Source organism: Molothrus aeneus, chromosome 2 (genome assembly GCF_037042795.1).
Source record: "Molothrus aeneus isolate 106 chromosome 2, BPBGC_Maene_1.0, whole genome shotgun sequence".
NCBI lineage: Eukaryota > Metazoa > Chordata > Aves > Passeriformes > Icteridae > Molothrus > Molothrus aeneus.
The window spans coordinates 26514727-26534478 of NC_089647.1; positions in this window are offsets into that span (position 1 = coordinate 26514727).

Consider the following 19752-nt stretch of genomic DNA (forward strand, 5'->3'; position numbering starts at 1 on the left):
AGGGGTAAAGGTTAAGTCAAGTGTAAATATATTAACACATTCCCCTTCTGAATATGACATGGTGCTCTTACTTTTCTAGTGCCAAAGATCAGTAACTTCTTCATTAGGCTGAGTTGTAATCATGAGACAATAAAACAACCTCTCCTTTCCAGACTGTAATGGGCCTTCCTGATAAAATAAGGGTTTCTAGATGTTTGCTGAGCTGTGAGAACTTGCAGGGATGGTTAGAGAGAAAGGGAACAGCTGGATTGTAAAGACAATGCAATTCAGACAATTCCATCCACCACATGGCAGGGCCTGGCCTCCAGTGCTGGGCCATTCTCTGCACACTTTGGGCCTTACCTATTTAACTGGTCCATCCAATAACATGGCCAAAAGCAAAGCAAGTTGTAGATATTCATTTCTCCCTCCAGCTCTTGCATTTAGTGGGTGCCTGGCCAGTCAGTGTTTTTTTCTCTTCACTCAAATGTTTCCAGCCACGCTGAGTTATAAGTGTTTGTAGCCTCTGTTGTTTATCACCACTATAACATACAGAACATATCAAACTTTCTGTATATAAATATGTTTACATTTAAGAGTCTTTACCAGCTTTGTTTTACCAGGAAAAAATCTCAAAACTTGCAAGGCCCTGTATTTAATTTTGGAAAAGATGCTTTCTTGGTCTGCTCTCCCACATGCATGCATATGCAAGGAGAATGTTTTTTCCTCTCTGTAGCAAATGGCATAAGGATTCCTGGCAAAGCTCAGAATGAAATCCATTATCATCTGTCAGTAAAATGACTTCCAAATTCCAGCTGGATGCTGTGCAACAGTCTCTTTAAAGAAAGATTCCTGCATTTGGTATTGTAGTTCTACTGTCTCTAGGTAACTGAATTTTGGAAGTAGATCAGTGCTATCAGCCAGCAAAAGAAAAATCCAGATTCAGGTATCTCAGGTTTTATTCCTGATCCTTTCCAAAACAGATCACAAGTTATATTTCTCCCTAAAGGAAGAAATCCAAAGAAAACATTCTCCCAGTCTTCCAGATAGCCACACTCCCCTTCTCCACTCAATTCTCCAGCATTTTCAAATCCTGCATCATTGCATGCTTTCTTTTGGCACAAAAGGAGTAGTTTCCCTAAGGTTAGAAAGTCTTTCGTGGAGATCTGCTTCAGTAGATAGTCCTTACTTCTACCACCATCCAGAAAGGGTGACTTGCACAGTAGTGCTGAGCACTAACTGCTAACATTTCTCAACAGCCAAACAAAGCAAAGTCTAAATAAGTAGAATTTGAAATATTATGCCATTACTGGTGCAAAAAAAAAAAAAGAAAAGTTTCTAATCCATTAAAAACAAACATTAGCACCATAGAGGGTAAACAGACTTGAGCTGTATGCCAGAGTTTGCAATGAAAATATTGATGAAAAGAGGTGGAAAGACGTGTGTTTATTTTTTTTTAAAACAAGATATTACTTTTAAAAATAAGTGTAAGCTGTACTAGAATTGGAGTAACTTAATGGCTAGGGCTAAACTTCTTTGGCCTTGGTAGTCTCATTCAGTGAACTTTTAGTTTTTAGCTGGATTTTCTTAAGGTGATGTCTAATGGCAGAATAACTAAATTGCCACAATAACTAAATTATAGACTATACTGAAACTGTTGCTTTGACTTTATTTTTCTTTCTAAACCATTTTCCTGAGCATATACACCCCCCAGTAGATCTGGTTCAGTGAGTACATTTGGAAAGAAGCACATGGAGTAATGACTATTTCCTGCTCCATTTTGGCTCTCAGTCATTTCAGTGCCTGAAATGTGCTTTATAGAACAGCCATGACTAAACTTCCCAGTCCTAGGGCTATATCACAAAACACTATTGTGCCTCACAGTGTCACCCACTAAATCCTTTACTCTTTCATAACCCTGAAGGACAGCTACTGTCTCCAAACTGCAGACTAGAAGCCATCCTGTGCTTCTCTCTTCCCCACCTGCCTCATTCCTATTTCACCAGCTTTTCTTATCCTGCATCTCCAGATTTCAAGCTGGACCGCACACTGTGGCACCATAAAGAATCAAATCCAGCATTGCCCAGCAGGAGCTCATCTTTCACCAGCACTTCTCTTCTGCCAGTCCTTGCTTCTAGACACAGCTGGTCCATGTGATCTGAGCTACACCCGCCAAGAACCCCATCCTGTGAACTCCAAGCACAGTGCTCCAATTAACATATTTGTGCAGGTGTGGTCTTCTTCCTCATCAGCTGTGCTGGAATGCCTCCTCTCTTGTTCTTTATTGGGCACCCCACTACCTCCATTTCCCAGGCAATTAAATGAAATAAAAGAACATGGAAAGGCTGGCTTCTGCAATAGCTGGTAGGGCTATTGCAGGGTAGTTCAAAGCCTAAAATTTGTGAGCCCTCCTGTAGAAAGTCTGGGTAATTCCAGAATTTGATTACTCCTAAGGGCATCAGGATGTAGCCCTGAGCCTGTACAGTGCCATCTGCAACTGTTGTAGCCCTGGTTACTAGGAAAAGGATGGTGAGAACCAGGTGATGGAGATGAGCAGGCTATTGGCAGTCTCTGCCTGCCAGGGCCTCATCTTGCACCATCCTACCAAGGCAATGAGAGTTGGAAAGTACTATGAAATGTGGCTTACCTTTGTGGAATTATCTGTAAGGGAGTAGCATTCTTCAGCTTCTTTGGAAGGACACTATGCAGTTATGTGAAATAACCACGAAAAAGGACAGTTTTCTGCCCCACCAAAGTCCACAAATGTATCCTTTGTGCAAGATTTTAGCAAGTCTTAAAAATATGGGAAGTTGAAATAATTTATGGTGTCTCTTTTTCTGCAAATGACTGCAAAACCAATCTATCAGAGTGATTTAATTCAGGCTCTATCAGAGTGATTTAATTCTCAGAGAACTACTTATTTAAAAATCAAATTAAATAATTTTAGGAAAGAGAAACAGGATTTTCATCTCTATGAGATGCTAACACTTGCTTTAATGTAAAGTCTCCACTTATTACTGACAGATGCTGTATAATAAATAAAAGTTAGAAAGATTTGGTAATGCTTTATCATCAACTTTGGATAGCTTCTGCCATGACCAGCCATTCATATGGATTCAGTACACTTTAAACAAATGAAATGTGGCAAATTTTTATATTATATCATTGCAGAGATTGAGTTCAAAAGCATTTCTAATTAACACTTTTCTTAGTTGACAAACTGTGTTAGCACTAATTCCCATCAGTCAAATTTCTTAACTCACATTAAGATTAGTCAAAATGAAAAAGGAGGCTTTTTTTCCATCTCTCTCCATCTCATTACTTCAGACAAAGCAAAACATTTACTGTGGCAGAGATGCAAGATGTGGAGGGGCATTAATGGAAAAGGTAGTGCATAACTAACATCTGGCCATGCTCCAGATGCATTGACTTGCTTGAGCCAGTGCTTTCAGATCATGCATCCTTAGTATTTACTTTTGTATCCAGTGATTTTTAAGAGAGGTAGTAGTCAGCATTTGAAAATATTGTGGCTAGATTTGAGATAAACAGTTGAGCTCAGCAGTTTGGCCCAATGTACTAGCTATGGTGTCTAAAGTCTAATTCTCAACTGCACACTTAGGCTTGGATTATGTAAATGTTGTAATGTCATTGTGTTAGTCATTGGGTATGTCAAATGAGAACTGTGAGCAAAATGAAAGAAAGCAGACTTCTTAGTTTTCTCTAAAATATGTTACATGCCAATAGAAAGCTTTTTTTGGTGAAAACATATTTTTTCACTTGCCTTGAATTATCTTTGCTTTTCTTTGTCATCCCACAAAATCCTCTGATGACTAAACAATAATAATTTAAAGAAAACACTGACAAATTAGTTATTTTTACTGCAAACACTCACTAGTAAACCTTGAGTACCATTACTACCAGTGTGGATCGATGAGCTGCAGCTTGTCTGGTTTTCATTTAGACAAACAGCTAACATTTGCAAGATTTAATTGATCTTTTAATTTTTTTTTATTTTGTAACAGCAAATACTGACTTTCAGAACAGAAGGTTAATTAACTGAAATTGAAAATCTTCTAGTGTAATGTTGTTTAGACAACACTACAAAGACAGAACTTTGCCACCAAAAAGTGTGAGAGTTTGGGTGGAATAAAAGACTACTCTGAAAATGAATCACTCCTAGAGTGGTTTTCGTTTCAGAGGTGATGGAATCATACTTTGGAGATCATAACAGCTTTTGCACAAAAGGCACAATCAGCACTTTGTGTTACTTTCTGGAGCTCAGTACTTGAGATTCCAAGCTGGAGCAAATATATCTCTGTTGGTTGTTTGGGGGCACTAAGTTAGCTGTGGGAAAAGCTATCAGTTCTGAAGTAAGGAAATTATTGACTACTAAAGCTCAACACTTACCTCATTCAGACCTTGCCATCAGAGTTCAGGTAATTCTAGATGCTTTGAACAAGAGGCTGAAGCCCAGATCTGTAGGCACTGAGCTCCCCAGACACTTTGAGCGACCTGAGCTCTTGTACCTGCCTTGCTCCTCTTTGCCCACACGCCCTGGATCACCGGAGGTATCCTTGCCTCTGATCAGAGTGCTGTCTGATAGGGAAAAAACAGGGCAGACGGAGGAGGATTACCCTTCTTTTCTGCCCAGAATGAGTGGATTACGAACATGCAGTAGGTATGATTTTCAGCACTTCTCATCCAGTGGTTCTAATAGATTTTAAGGAAATGCTAGTCAGTTGATTCACTACATGTACTGGGATCCTGTTCAAATCAGAGACTTGGAGATCTTTCCTGCCAAGAGCAGTGGAGTGCCCTGTAGAAAGCACTGTCCTTTTTTGCTTTTCAGAACATGTAAAAATGGTTGAAGGCTTCACAGTGCCATAAACCAATTTTTTCCCCCAAGTGTTCAAGATAAAGGACTATTGATGATGCAGCTTAGCCTTTGGGAGGCATTCGTCAAGGTTTCGTTTGATCATCATTGATATTTCATCAACTAGCCAGGAACAGAGTGATCTTCTGAAAGAATGGGTACATTCCTGATCCTGATTTTATCTATAGAAGTGATGCGAAGGCAAATGGAGAAAACAAAGGAGTGACAGGGCTCAGAGCCCTGGGAGCCACTGCATCACTGCTCCAACACACAAACAAAGCAGTCTGTACAGCTTCAAGTGTGGTGAAGGGTGAGAATACACTAAAGGCAGGCATTTGAAGCTGGAAGAAAATAATTCCAATTCTCTTAATGCAAATACGCAACAAGTGAGGAGGCATGGCGATATTACCATTTGAGACAATGCTATGTGTTCAATGTCTTTTTAAACTGAGATGTCTTCACCTGCCTTAACCCAGTCATTTGCCCATCCTCCCATGCTGGTATCTAAACCTTCACTTATCTATTTAGAATTTAAAGAATTGTTGAAAGGAAGAAACATTATGCACACACTTTAATCCATTATTTCCCTCAAGTCAGTGGGGAAATAGAATATTTTAATCGCATTTAAAAGCTCCTGACATAGGTGGGAAGCCCTGGAACTCACTTGCATCAGACTTTTTAAAAGACCAGCTTATCAGCCTGATAAAGATCAAATTGGGCATATTTTGCCCAGCTGCTTTCTGAGTTATGTACAAGAATCTGAGGTGGTGTTTTTTGAGTGTTTTTTTCTAAGTGCATAAGACACTTTTGTACCATAGTATGTCTAAAACATAAATTTAAGAAAGAAAGAACAAGACAAAGCAAAGCTAGCTGTAATGTTAAATACCCATATTTTCAGTGTGGTTCAGTATGCATTTGTAAAGCTGGAGCTGCAAAACTCAGGAGAGATTGTTGATAGCAGTGGAAGAGCAAGACTGTTCTCTAAGCTAACATATGCTCAGTACTTTGTATCTATGAAAAGTACAAACATAGGAAAGCAAACATCAGTAGGGATTCCATCCTTCAGGAACAGGTATACATGTTACAGAGTTAACCTCTGCATTTCACCTGGAGCAGAAACAGTGGGATCTGTGTATATGCTGAATCATGAAACTATAGTATTTCCTATCTTACCATTTGCTTGTTTCAGACTCACACTCATGACCTAGACCTCTGGAAAATGCTCCAAATTATGAAAATATTCTAACAAATCTGGTGAAAGGTTGACTTGTTACCTGAGACAGATCTTATGGTAGAGACCTCGATTATTGGCTAGATGGCAGTAGAGTTTATTTATGTTTTGGTGTACACTGTGTATGATACCACTTTGAAATTCAGCTTACTGTACTAGTGGAAAAATTTCTAATATCACAGGTCTACTCATCCCTATGCTAATGCTACTGTGTTCTGTTACATTGAACAAAACCCAGTTTTCATAAGGAGAGTTCACTGTTTTTTTCCATACTTCCTTCATATTTGTGGAATGCAAAACCAAGCACTTGTCCCTTTTCAAGAATAGATTTCTAATTAACATTATACAAATCAGCCAGATGCCTACTGCTCCAGGGCAGTGAAAGCTGTTTTCTCTCAGCTTCTTAGTAGACTCCCAGTTTATGTGTTTCCAGTGGTCCCTCTGCTTGGTTTGTACAGTAGAGGGTTTGGGCAGGGTATGGGCTTTGGTTTGCTAATGTGGTGATGTGGGCTATGATAATTAATCCTCTTCATGGTGGGGACGGGAGTAGCTGTGTGTGCATGAGGACTTCTTTGTCCACTCAGGGAATATCATTCAAGATGGTGGTTTAACTCCTCCAGCAGAAGTATCCTGTTGGGGTGGGAGTCTCCGTGTCTCCACAGAGTCTCCACAGGCAGGGTGGCTGCAGCTGTGGAGATCTGAAGTTCAGGCAACACAGCATGTAGGGGAAGCTCTGGCAGCCAATCCCTGTGATGCCCAAGAATGCTAAGAAAACCAGTAGTTTGCAGACCACATAAAGTACACTATGGCAGGATCCCTGGAGGCTGAACTTGTACAAGCCCTGTGGTGCAGTACCAGTCACCAGCCCACCAGATGCTGGCAGGACAGAGGAAGCACAGACCAGCCTGGCCCAAATATCTTTCATAGAATCAGGCGACATGCTGATGCCACCTTTGAGACACAGACCACCAGGATGATTTAGGTCTGGTCCCTTAAAGAGGTGTTGCAGCTTGATAATATTATGCAAGCCCTGTCTCTTTCAGAGAAGGAAACTTCCCTGCAAGGGAGCTTTTCACAGTGTCCCTGGCCTCACTCTGTAGCTGACTGGGACAGGTTTCCTGGGGCCTCAGGGAATAGACACACTGAGATTCAGGCTTGGATCTGAAAAACCTGAGGCCCAGAGGAGCTGTTTTACATCCTCCACCTCCTCTTCAATCCACTGTTCACAGTGTCCTATGGAGCCCTGTGCTGCAGCTGAAGCTGGTGCCCCTCTGCAGCAGCGACTGCCTTCAGCCCTGCTGCTCTGCCCTTGCCTTAGCACCTGTTGGGGGACGCACTCTCCCAGGCAGCCTCAAGCCCAAGGAGATTAGACCCATTCATATCTGAAATGACAGGGGGGTGCAAAATTTTAAAATGGCTTGTTCTCCTTAGTGCTGCTCCCCCACAGACCCCTGTCCCCCCTGAGCAGCTGCCCCCTCCCACCCCCAAAGCCCCTTGGAGCAGCTGCTGTCCGTCTGGCTGCCTTGGCCTCCTTGTCAGCTGTTTGATGTCACCCATCAATCTTCCATCTTTCCTGCAAATCTCTGATGATCAAGTTTCACGTATCCAGGACTCTGGCCGTAAAGCCCCTTTCACTGGTATAATTAGTAATTAGAGGAATAATGTTAGCAAACTCCTCTTGGCATAAACAGACACTCAATCCCCATCTGTCAGGTCAGGAAATTCACATTAGGGTGAAGGCCCAATACAGATTTTTCTATCTGAGGTGAGTGACCACACATGCTCTGCACTACTTAATTAAGCTGGCCACATGACATCAAGTGGGAGCTATTTATAAGTGACCACATCAATTATAAACAATTTTCAGTGTTTTGAAAGTCATAGCGTCTTTCCTGCTATGAATCCCCATGGGCTTTGAAAGGAATGGTCTCTCTCAGCAATGCTCTGTAATGCTCTGTAAGGAGCCAGGGGGTCATTGATGACTGGTGTTCAAGTCCATGGTTTTTTTGGAGCCGCACTGCTGAGATGACACCATTCAGTGGAGTTATCCTGTCATTCAAGTGTGACAGGTAAGACAAACTGAGGACCAGGTCTCTTCACTGTAGACCTCTTCAGTGCAGCTAACAAACTCCTGATATTCTGCAGTGGGTAAAACTCAAGACTGGTTCAGACTGGAAACAAGGCAGCATGTATTTAATGTGGAACAGGCAAAACAGAATGTTTTATTATCCTGTAATAGACACTATAACTCAAAGATAAGATAATTGAAGGAAGCCCTATGCCTTATGCAGGAGAATGGAGCATATGATCACAATGGCTTCTTGTGGCCCTATCATCTGTATTGTTTGGCTTCTCATAAGAACTACTGTTTTCCCTTCTGCAGAGGGGAAGGTTCAAATATGAGGATTGAGCTTCTGGTCCTTCCATAATTATATGAGGGAAAGCCAGAAGTTGTACAGCTGGGCAAAGGCTCAGCAGTGGTTAAGATCAGAAATCCTTTTCTGGGTTTTTTGTTTCATTTATAGGTGTTGGTGCAACCAAAACAAAGATGAACAAGCCAAGTCTGTGGCTGTGTTCCATGCCTTTAGTTGGGCAGACTGTAAATACAAAACCACAGCACCACAACCAAGTCAATTCTTATGTGCCCATAGGTTTGTATTGTTTTGTAACCCAGTCCTGCCTGGTCTCTCCAGGAGGAAAGCAATCTCTTTGCAGATTTCTGAGTTAAATAAGACATAACAGCACACAATTGTTTCAGGAGTGGGCAGAGAAACTTGAGTCACACTCAGATGAGGACCCATCGCTAAATGGAAATGGGAAAATATGATCTGATTTTTCAAGCAGTATTTAACTTTAAATTACCAAGGCCACTCCATAGCTTAAAGGGACCTACCTCAAGGAGCTTTAGAGGGGCAGGATGAACTACAGCTGCTGGAGTAGGAAAGGAGGACTTTCTAAAGAAAGAGATGACCTCTGGAAGTTATATGTTTCCTGTCACAGTAATTTTCTTTGCAAGGTGTGTAGCTGAAGAAGGATGCAGACAAATATTTTTTGTTTGGAACCATTTCTAGGTATTTTGAACACTGTGTCTCAGCGTACTAAAAATCAAGCTGGAGATTGAGTTCACTGTTAGATACAAAATAGAAATTAATACAACATGACAGGATAAACTGTATGAAAAACAGGGTTAAATTCATACAGTAGCATAACCTCATACTTTTGACCTGATACATACCTCACAATGCTGTGCTTATTTTTAACAACTTAAGAGTCTTTGACCTTAACAGTTCAATACTATTGTCTTAAAATATTTTTCTGAATTATGTTCCTAGGCCTCAAAGAGGAAAGGTGAGCTCAAGGAAAAATAAACCAGTTATGTAGGATCACACTGACATCCTTAACAACTGATAACTTAAGGTCACTTTCTGAAGCCCCACTTGAGCTAATGAAACAACTGGTAACAGCAGAGGTTTGCTATGTGGTGGTGAAGGAGCATGAAAAAGAGATGAGGTCATACAATTTGTACTACCCCAAACTATTGGATTTTGGAGAGAATGTGTGGCAGCAGAGGAGTGGTGAGATGCAGACTTCGCTCCCATGGGGACTGTGATCACAGTGGATCCCCTCTGCCATCTCCAAACATGCTGTGATCCTTGTGTTCCATCTTGGTTCCCTGAACCTTGCTGCAGTTCTTCCTTTTTCCTGTTCATAGGTATATATTGAAGTTCAATCCCTTCTCCCCCATGCCTGCCCCGGGTTCTTGGCTCAGCTTGTCTCTGACCCCTTTCTCTGATTTGTGTCACTAGCATTGAGTAGTTCACTGATCAGTGTTTCTCTTCCATGCTGAGTTTACAGTAATTTCTCCCTACCTGTGTTTCTCACTCTCTGGTGCTCTGTCCCACTCCAGCTTCTCAGAATCTTCAAATCTCCCTTGGTGTTCACTCTTTTTTCTGTCTTCTGTATGCTCTGCTTCCTCTCCAGCCTCGGGCTCTATGTAGACCAACTCTTTTACCTTGCACACAACTCTTTCTAGAATTAATCTCTCTCCTGCCACACCTCTTCATCTGACAGGTTTCCAAATAGCTTGTGACTCCATCCTTCTCCCCAGGTCTTTTCTTTTCAGATGCCTCCTCCTCTACTCTTCTGAATGTGGCCTTCCCTTTTACTCAGATTCCTGTCCTGAGTATTCCATCAATTTCCTGCTCAGTATCAACTAGGTTTTATTCCTTCCCTCTTCCCTCTCCCCTCCACATCTGTTTCCACTCAGTAGGTCTTCTCCACCATTTTCTCTGATTGCCAGTAGCAGATCATCACAGTCCTGAGGGGAGTCTGTCCTACCACAATTAACTACAGGAGCAACTATTAACTATAAGAAGCAACTTACTTGACTTCTTATGCATGCAGGGAATGCACAAAATCCTCAGTGACTTCACATGCACAGCTCTGACCTGCCCATATCAAAATGTGACCTTTGAACTTGGCCAAGCTTTGATAGTTTTCACAATGAGAAAATGAGGAACAGTCCTGACTCAAAAGCCATTCTTTCTGATAGGACTATATTTTCCTTTGAACATTAATACTATTACAACTTAAAAAAATATATATCTCAGAATATGATCAATATGAGTAAAAAATGCCTATAAATTATTTTTTCTTTTCTTTCTTTTTTTTTTTTAAGTTAATTTTCTGAACAAGTGTCTTACCATGAATATGACCATGACCAGGCAGGGAAGGCTAGGAACAGAGAGGGAGAGGAGAAGGAAAAGTGAGTGGAGACCTGAAAAGGGAAAAAAATCTATCCCAAATGTGTCTATGTCTTCATTTCTTTAGCAGCAGTTTCCAATAAGTCTTTAACAGCATATGGTTATTATGGTCCTCTTTTTACTCCTCTGCCCGTGTTGTCTCCTACTACTTCATTCAATCCTTTCTCTAATTCCCTGTCCCCAACATTTTTATTCTTCAGTTCTGTACCTGTTTCGTCTCCTGCTGTATCTCCTTATGCTCACTTTGCACCTCATTTTGTTTTTCTTTCTTACTCTGCCTTTTAATTATCTCCTAAATCTCTTATATTGGCTCCTCTCTCATGTCATAATTTTCATTCCCCCCTCAGTCTACTTAATGGAATAATTCTGGCTATGAAAAAAAAGAGAAAAAGCCAAGAACAATAGCTATAAGGCCAGATGTCTGGACATCAGCATTCACTTGTGTCTCTTACTTTTGGTCATACACAAAATGTGCCCAGCTGTTGCACTAAGCCCTTTAAACAATCAACAAATCCCTGCTCTGCCTGCCTGAATATATTAATGCATAGAACTCCATCTGGAATTGCTCATCTTTTCTCAGGTCCTCTTAAACTACCTTATACTTCTGGGTCTAATTGAAAAAGGATTTTATAAAGAATATTTTGAGAGAAAAATAGCAAATCTTGTCAGTTGGAAATCTCTTCACTGACACTATGTTTTCCACTGTGAAAGCAGTGTGTGTTTCCCCTTCATCCTTCTCTGTCCTCTGTTTGTCCCTCCGTTGCTTCATCTCCATTCCTCCACACATCAGTGCTGCTGCAAATTGGCTGGAGAATGTGTCTGGTTTGAAAGCCCCAGGCTGCTTAGTGATAACACCTGTCCAACCAGTTAGAGTGGGTACAGATCTAATGGGGACTGTGAAGGGAGGCAGAGGCAGCTCTCTCCATTCAGCATGACACTGAGGGTTAATAGAAGGAAAATATTGATGTTTTATTGAATTACTCCTATAGGTCAGATCATATAACATGCCCAAGATCTAAACAATGATCCTGTTCTGGAGGAATGTGTGGTTCAGACTGATGAGATAAACCGTTTGCTGGAATATCTCTCTGAGTTCACTAAATTGCTTCCCTTATTTAATTACAAATTAATTGAAAACACTCCTTGCCCAGTGGAACAATACTTAAATTCTGATTTGTTGATAGTATCCTAATCCTGCTTCATATTCTGTAGACTCTCCCACAATTATGTCATCAGTTTTGCACGTTTTTAGACTTTGGCAAAACCTTTTATGCGGGACTCATTGGCAGAAATAAAAGAAAAAGCTGCAGCCCTGTGGCACACAAAGCCACATTAGTCCCAGCCAGGGTGATGCTGACATAAATAACAAAGTGGCACACTTGCATCTGATGTAAATTTGGTAGCAAAGGTGCTATCAGAACTCAGAATGGAAATATGTAGCTCTGTTAGCAGAACAAGGAGATGAGTATTCAGACAGGAAGCAAATTAAATCTTCCTTGCTAATGAAATCTTGCAGGAGGAGGCTGAGTTATGGAATTAGTTGAATTTAAAGCATCTAAAGGGTCACATGCCCTCTGCCTATTGCATTTCTAATCTTTAACCAGTACAAGATTACTCACCTTGCTGCACTTTTCAGTGCTTAGCACAATCTTTCTCTTGGTATCTGAAGGGAGGCAGAAACTACCTTGAAGCAGACAGCTCCACAGTGTGGTAGAAAAACCTGGCTGTCAAAGAGAAAATCAGAGTAACTTTCAGTCCACAGGAAGCAGGTTGCTAATTTTGCAGTCAAATCATTGGCCTCTCTGTTTGGGATCATAATCTGTTTGCCTACTGTGAAATGCTTTGTAACAATAGAATTCTGAATACAGCATTGATAAGGTACTTATCAAATTCTTACAAAACATCTGTCAGCCAGCATCACAAAGTATTCTTGCTCAGATAACCCAACACAATAAATTCAAACCACTATCCACTTTCCTTCACACAGATAAAAGCTTATTCTTTGCCTTCTATTCTATAGCCGATCCTTTTCCTGAAACACTGGTCATATAAACAATTTATATGGTGTATCAAAAAGGCTGACAGATCTGGGGAATTTTGGACACCACAAAGAAGAAAAGATATTATATGATTGATATGATTATGATATGATATGATATGATATGATATGATATGATTGATATGGAGATTCTGGGTCTGGATTTGTCAGCCATCCCTAGCTTCAGTGAGGACAGGATCCTGGGAAGAGGGGATGTTTTATGCATATTGGTTCTACCTATTTTGGGTCAAAAAGAGAAAGCTGGAGCCTAATAGGCATGTGGTACAAATCCTAGGGCTGTAGGGACACATTATCTCAGGGAGATGCTCCTTTAGAAGGCAAGTAATACTTCTCACTCCCATCTTTATGGAATTTACTTCAAGTATCAGCCCCTCCCTGGTACATAACAGTGATCTGCTTGTGAAGTAATGAAAGCATGAATTGTAATGGCACAGTGGCTGAGTCCCCACAAAGGTCACACTCTAATGCAGGTGGAAAGGCTGAGAGTTACTACCATCATATGAATGCCAAACAGCTACAGAAGACTTTTAGTTAGCTCACAGTTGGGCATAGTTCAGAGTCCTCTCTGAATTATGTCCATCTGTGTTTTAGATCTGGAAGGATGAGACTGCATGTGCTGAGTTTTCCAAATACATGGGTCTCTTACCATAGAGGAACCAGAAGGTCTGAAGCTCTGCATTTGGCTGGGCTATTTAGCAAGGAAAATAAGATGGTAAATACAGCCTGGGGTGATGTATAAGCAAGCAGTTCCACTTTTAATCAGCCAGAGCTTATTTCAAGCTGGCACTACCCATCCTAGATATAGCTGGGTGTTCTGGTAATGGCTCCAGGACCCATCTGGACATCTGAATCTTCTCGACCATAACAGGTACAGGGTTTCTGCTAGTTCCAGTCTTCCAGTGGGGTGGGGAGACCACCTTCCTCTCTGATGGGGGTAGGGGAATGGATAGGTCCAGTCCCTGTGTGATGGGTGCTCTCAGTTACCTCTTTTGTAAATTCCCAATATGCATTGTCCCCATCCATTCCCAATATTGTATCATCAGTCAGAGAAATTTTAATAGTGCCTTTTCCTGAGGAATACTGTTCAGTGCAAATATTCTCAATTCAGTTCTTCAAAATAACACTGAAATAAAAATCACAATGTACCCAAGAAATAGGGATCATGAATCTGGGATTGCAAAAAATGCCCAGGCTTGTTTGGGTAATCAAGTAAAAGAAGTATGAATGTATTGATGGGTATAATGAACAAAAGGCTGTATCAATGAATATAGGTAATGGACTCAAAATTTTCAAGTTATACACTTTTTTGTGTTTGCAGTGACCCTGGAGTTTTCAAGATAAGGAAAACCTAGCATAGGTTGCAATGAGTACAGGCACAAATGACTGAGGATTTTTAATGATCATCTGAACATGCAAAGACCAGGTATCTGCATCCCCATCTATGTTTTTCTAAAAGCCAATTTAGAACTTTTCTAACTTCGCTTTTCCTAAGGCTAAAACAATCCCTGTCTTACTATTTTGACATGATTGAAGTCACTTTAAGAAAAACCAGGAGGATTAGTTTCTCTTTAAATACAATGAGAAGTGGGAATGGAAGAGAGCAAGAGACCCAAAAGTCATGGACTGCTTAGGGCAGAGAGGAAAATGTTCACAAACTGCTGACAAGATTAATATGGAGTTGATGGGAAACGCTTTCACACCAGGGTGCCAACAAATAAACACAATTCAAAAATATCATCCCTGCTGCACTGGGTAAGGGTGGATTCCCAGCAACAGAGAGGGAGGGAGAGAGGGAGAGGGAGACATTTAGAGAAGGCGGGAGACCTGTTTGCTCTGTGAAGCTTCATGCCCAGAATTCCTCTGTTGGAATCTGATAGCGGGGGGCTAGCTGGGCCAAAGGATTACTGCTTTCTGCATTAAAAAAAAAAAAAAAAAAAAAAAAAGAAAGCAGGGAAAGAAAGTTTGGGCAGGGGAGGTTGAGGACTGTGTGTGAAAACCTGAAGATCAAGTCTGTGCACAGCTGCTGCGGGCTGGGAGCTTCCACCTGCTGTGAGGGCTGAGCTGACTTCGCGAGTGCTTCAGGATTTGCAGAACCTGAAGATGAACAAAAGGGCAGAGCCCTCTCCCTGCTTGGCACATAGTGGGAGGCTGTGCCTGGTTTAAGTAACACATATATGTCTTGCTAGTGTGGGCTGTCTCAAAAGAAAAAAACACACTTGGGGGGAGGTAAGCTGGAAGAGCATGAGGAGAGGCACCTGCACAAACTGAAAAATGTGCTCTGAGACTAACATTTTACAATCACTTTACCAAATTTAAAAAAACAAAACAACTGATTATTTTCCTTTTCCCTTTGACCTTTTCTGTCCTCGTTCTCTCCTTCCTCTGCCTTTTCTCAGCTCCCTTACATGCTGCCATATTCTACTATTGAGGGAAATGCTGCCATTTCACTGCCAATCACCTGTTTAAAAATGCAATTTAGATAATATTTCAGTTAAGCTGCATTGAAATTGCCAGGCTTGAAAATTGAACAGCACTGGATTATGTGTCTATATATATCGGCGGAGGAGATTTAATGAAATTGTTCACTAATGAAATCTTAGCTTTAAGACTTCACATCCCTTCAGAGAAATGTGACATTAAAAGCCCTCTGCCTCTATGACAGCCAAGAACTTGAACTGAGATTTCACTCAGTAAAACTTTACAGTAGATTTACAGTAGTCTACAGTAGATTTTACTGTAAACAAATAATATAAAACATTGCTGAAGTCAATGTGATTGCCACCAGTTACTTAAAAAAGGAGTTTTTAACCCCTGTGTTCAACTCGTTATGGTTAAAAACACAGACATCTTAGTCCTGTCCTGCAACTCTTTACTCTTGCAGTCCTAAAACCTCCATCCCATGCTATTTATTTTCCCCAAACCTCTCCACTCCTCACTCCTGCCATTTCCCCTGAGAAATCTACTTCCCACCCCGTTCCAGCCTTCAGCCATTCAATGTCTAGTGCAGGCTTTGCACCCAACAAACCACACAATGGTTTAGTGAAGTGCAAAAATGGGGACTATGAAAGGCAATAAGCAGAGTCCCTCTCCTTGCCTGTTTGAAAGGGAATGTTTAAATCTAGGTTTCCAAAGGGAAAGGGCACTGGAGGAACTCTGTCACACCGCTCCACCTGCACCTATATTGGATGAGGAAGGATGGTTTTGCTTTTGGGGCTGGTCCAATTGGTCTTGTAACCTTTGGGTTCCCACAGGAGCATGACAGCTCTGTCTGTGTAGCAGCTAATGCCTTGCAGTTGACCTCCAGGGTCAAGGACATTGTGCTGATCTGATGACAGTAATAGTTCTGTTGACAGATGCATTTCAGCAGCTGTACTGCCACTTGGTGGGACTTCAAGTTAACTCTTCCTGTGCCACCTGACACCAATGGCTCAATTGTAACTTGCATGAGACAGATTGTCTACCGCCCCTTTGCCCTCCACGCAGCATAAACCTCTCCAAAATAAATTGCCTCATCACTTTAAGGAAGAAATATGCAGATTCTAAATACCAAGCTCTCCCTACAGCCTCTCCTTCTCCTTGGCTTAGTCTGTCCAGCTTTATGCCTCTTCCCTCTTCTCTCTGTTTGCTTCCTCTCAAATCCCTGCTTGATTGTTAAAATGCTCATTTAGACCTTGTGATCTTTTTATGGTTCTACTCCCTGCCCCTGAGACCAAGGATTTCCCCTTATGAAAAGCCTGACTCAGCTGCTGCACTGAGGATCCTGGATGAGTGTTGTTGATGAATCTCCTTCTTGCTCTGTCTCCAATCTCTCTAATTTCTTTCTCTGAATTTTTTATCTGTCTACCTCTTTCTCCTTCATTGATGCCCAGTCCTTATGTTGAATGACATCCCTGGTTCCTCTAGTGATGTTTTGAACTTATACTTCTTTTCACTTTCATCCTCTTCAATGTTGGTCCAATATTCTTATGCACCCACTCAGACATTCTTATAGCACATTTTCTGTGACACCCTGCCTTCTGATAGGTCTTTAAGTTTCTTCCTCTTTATTTAGTTTCTTCCTCACTTCTCTCTCAGCCCTTTTAGAATCTTGGTGGGGTCTGCTTCCCTAACAGCATCTCTAGCATCTTGCTTATACCTAGTCTGCTTTGTTTGTCTTCGACATATTTTTTTTGCCTTGTTTTCCTGTTGACTCCTTTATTGCCCCAAATAAGTGTGTTTTCAGCCCTGTTCTCTGAGTTTCCCTTAGGACTTGTGTAGGTGACTTAGGAAAGGGAAGCTATTCCCAGCTTTCCTCACCCATGAAGCTGCAGCAGCAGCTGTTATACCTGCAGTGACTTAGTTGAGAAGCACCACAAACATTGTAGGATGCTGCATGGAGGCCACAGAACAGGCCCAGCTCCATCATCCCTCAGCTTCTCGCAACCTACTCCTGAGGTTTCATGACAGCTACACTCAAGCCCAGGCTTAATTATCCCATGTACAACTGGTTTGTGTAGGTGGACAGTAAGATGAGAGAGCCATCCAAAAGGGCTGCAGCCTTTGAATCTTCAAGTCTGACAGTCCCAATCTGCAATCTCATAAGATGGAAGCATGTCCTTTGTGTTTCAGGACTGGCCTATAAAAATAGAAATAGATGGTTATCCTGCATCTGTAAAATAACAGTCTGGTGCTTTCTGGCCTCTCTCAGTCCTAGATCTTTTTTTCCTTTTCCCTCCCTCTCTCATGTTTTAAAGACTAAATATTCTGACACAATTGAAAGCTCCTTCTTGGGTAATAAAAGTGGCTTTTGAATCCATTTCTATAAAGGTGAAAAAATACACAACTGAGGAAAGAGAAAGAAATGTAAAATGTGTGAGATTTTTAAGAACTTTTGCAGTACATCAATACATACAGAATTAGAAAGGTCAAAATGTTTTGTTTGTTTTTTGGGTTTTTTTTGCTTCTGCTTTTGACATCATGGTACCATTTTAGATACACATTTTAATTTTTACTTGTTTCTGTTTCTGTTACTGGACTGTTTTTTCTTATGCTTAATTTTCCACTGACTTTACTGAACTTCTTTGACTGCTTGGGAGCTTTTATGGAGCAAACTGGCGCATCTTTGTCCAGATCCTAGCAAATAGAAGCTGGTCATGTACTTAAAATCACCAACACAGCTTCCTTTGGCACACACTACTCTTCCCGTCCTAATCGTAAGAACAATCTACAACTTAATTTCCCAGTGAAACTGCAAGATTGCTTAACACTCATTTTGATAAGAGTATTTGTGAAGGGTTTGAACTACCAGAATGATATGGATCAGTACAAGCACCCTCCTGCTGCCTCTCAACTTTATTAGATTAAGGAAAATTGATCTATCTCCAAAGTTACTCTCTAGGCTAACTATTGCAGGTGACTTTTTCCTGCTCCAGATTTAAAGAAATAGTGCACATCTCTCCATTGTCATCTTTTAGCCACAAGAATTTTGTCAAGTTTAGAAAAATAAATAGTCAAAAATATATGAGAAATTTTGAGAGGCTTGTATTCCTGTGTTTCACATGTATTGGATATATATTTTTAGTGGACAGCAGTGAAGTGATAATTTCCTTCTAAATGTGATATTATATAATTCTGCTAATAACCATGATGTTTGTACATCCCTTGTTATCATGACTGTAGTGAGTAAGTGATAAAAAACATTATGCTCTCCCTTTCCTGTGAGGGAAACATTATGCTCTCCCTTTCCTGTTAAGTTTGGCTTGATTTTTTAAATGAATGCACCACAAAAAGTATTATTACTTAAAAACAGCAACAAAACAACCACCCCCCTCAAATAAACAAAAAACCCCCATGCCTTTCCAAATATATATGTATTGCATTTTTTTCTAAAAGTGTCAAGACTGAACATTCACTTTTCATCAGACAGAAAAATTCTGCAGCCTGACCTGGGTCCTGGCCAGGCTCCTGCTTCCCGTGGTCAGAAGCCTCCCTCTATCGACCAATAATCTCACTGTTCAGGAGGAGGGAGCTTTGGCCAGAAGCAGGTACAGGACCTGATCTGCCAGGTATCTGGGACCTCTTGCAAATGGTCTTCAAATCTGCCAACAAAATAAAAAAAGTAATAATTTTATCTGCACAGTTTTGAATAGTTTCTACACTGACTTATTTTTGTTGATTAAATGTATGCTTATACTGTTGAACGAGTTGGTCCAGCAGGACGAGGAAAATTAATTCTTTCTGTTGAATAAATTCTCTTTCTGTTGTTTTGTCTTTGTTCCTTATGCTAGTGAAAAAAGGAAAAACTTTGGCCTACTTGTTTCTTGCCTGAAAGGCCTTCAAACAAGAGCTGTGGAGAACTGAATCAACAACTGGGTCTAGCATTCAGGGATGACTGTACCACCTTGGCTGTATTAACACAGTTATCATTTGAAGCCACTCAGAAAAACTAGAAAAAATTTGCTGAACTGGTCTTTCATACTTCTTTAGGACAAGCACTCAGAATGCATTGTTATGTATAAAAATCCATTTTCCTGGCTCCAGTAATTTTATTTTTTTTTAATCCATTACAGTCAATAAATATATGCTCTGGTTTTCAGTTGTTTATTTAAATGAGATTATCATGGGAAAATACAAATTTGCAGAATTGTACTTACTAACAAATCCCAGTGTAGCAGACAACAGAGAACCACACTCAGGCAGGCAAGTAAGCAGGACCCTTTCTAAAATGTGCCTTGCCCTGAGTCATGGTGATGATGGAGCAGATCCTCACACAGTGTAAACCAACATGGTGCCCTTAACTGCAGTGGAGTGCTGGTGAAGTGCCACTGGATGCCTAAGTTGTCTGGGAGAAACTGGCGTGGTTCTGGGC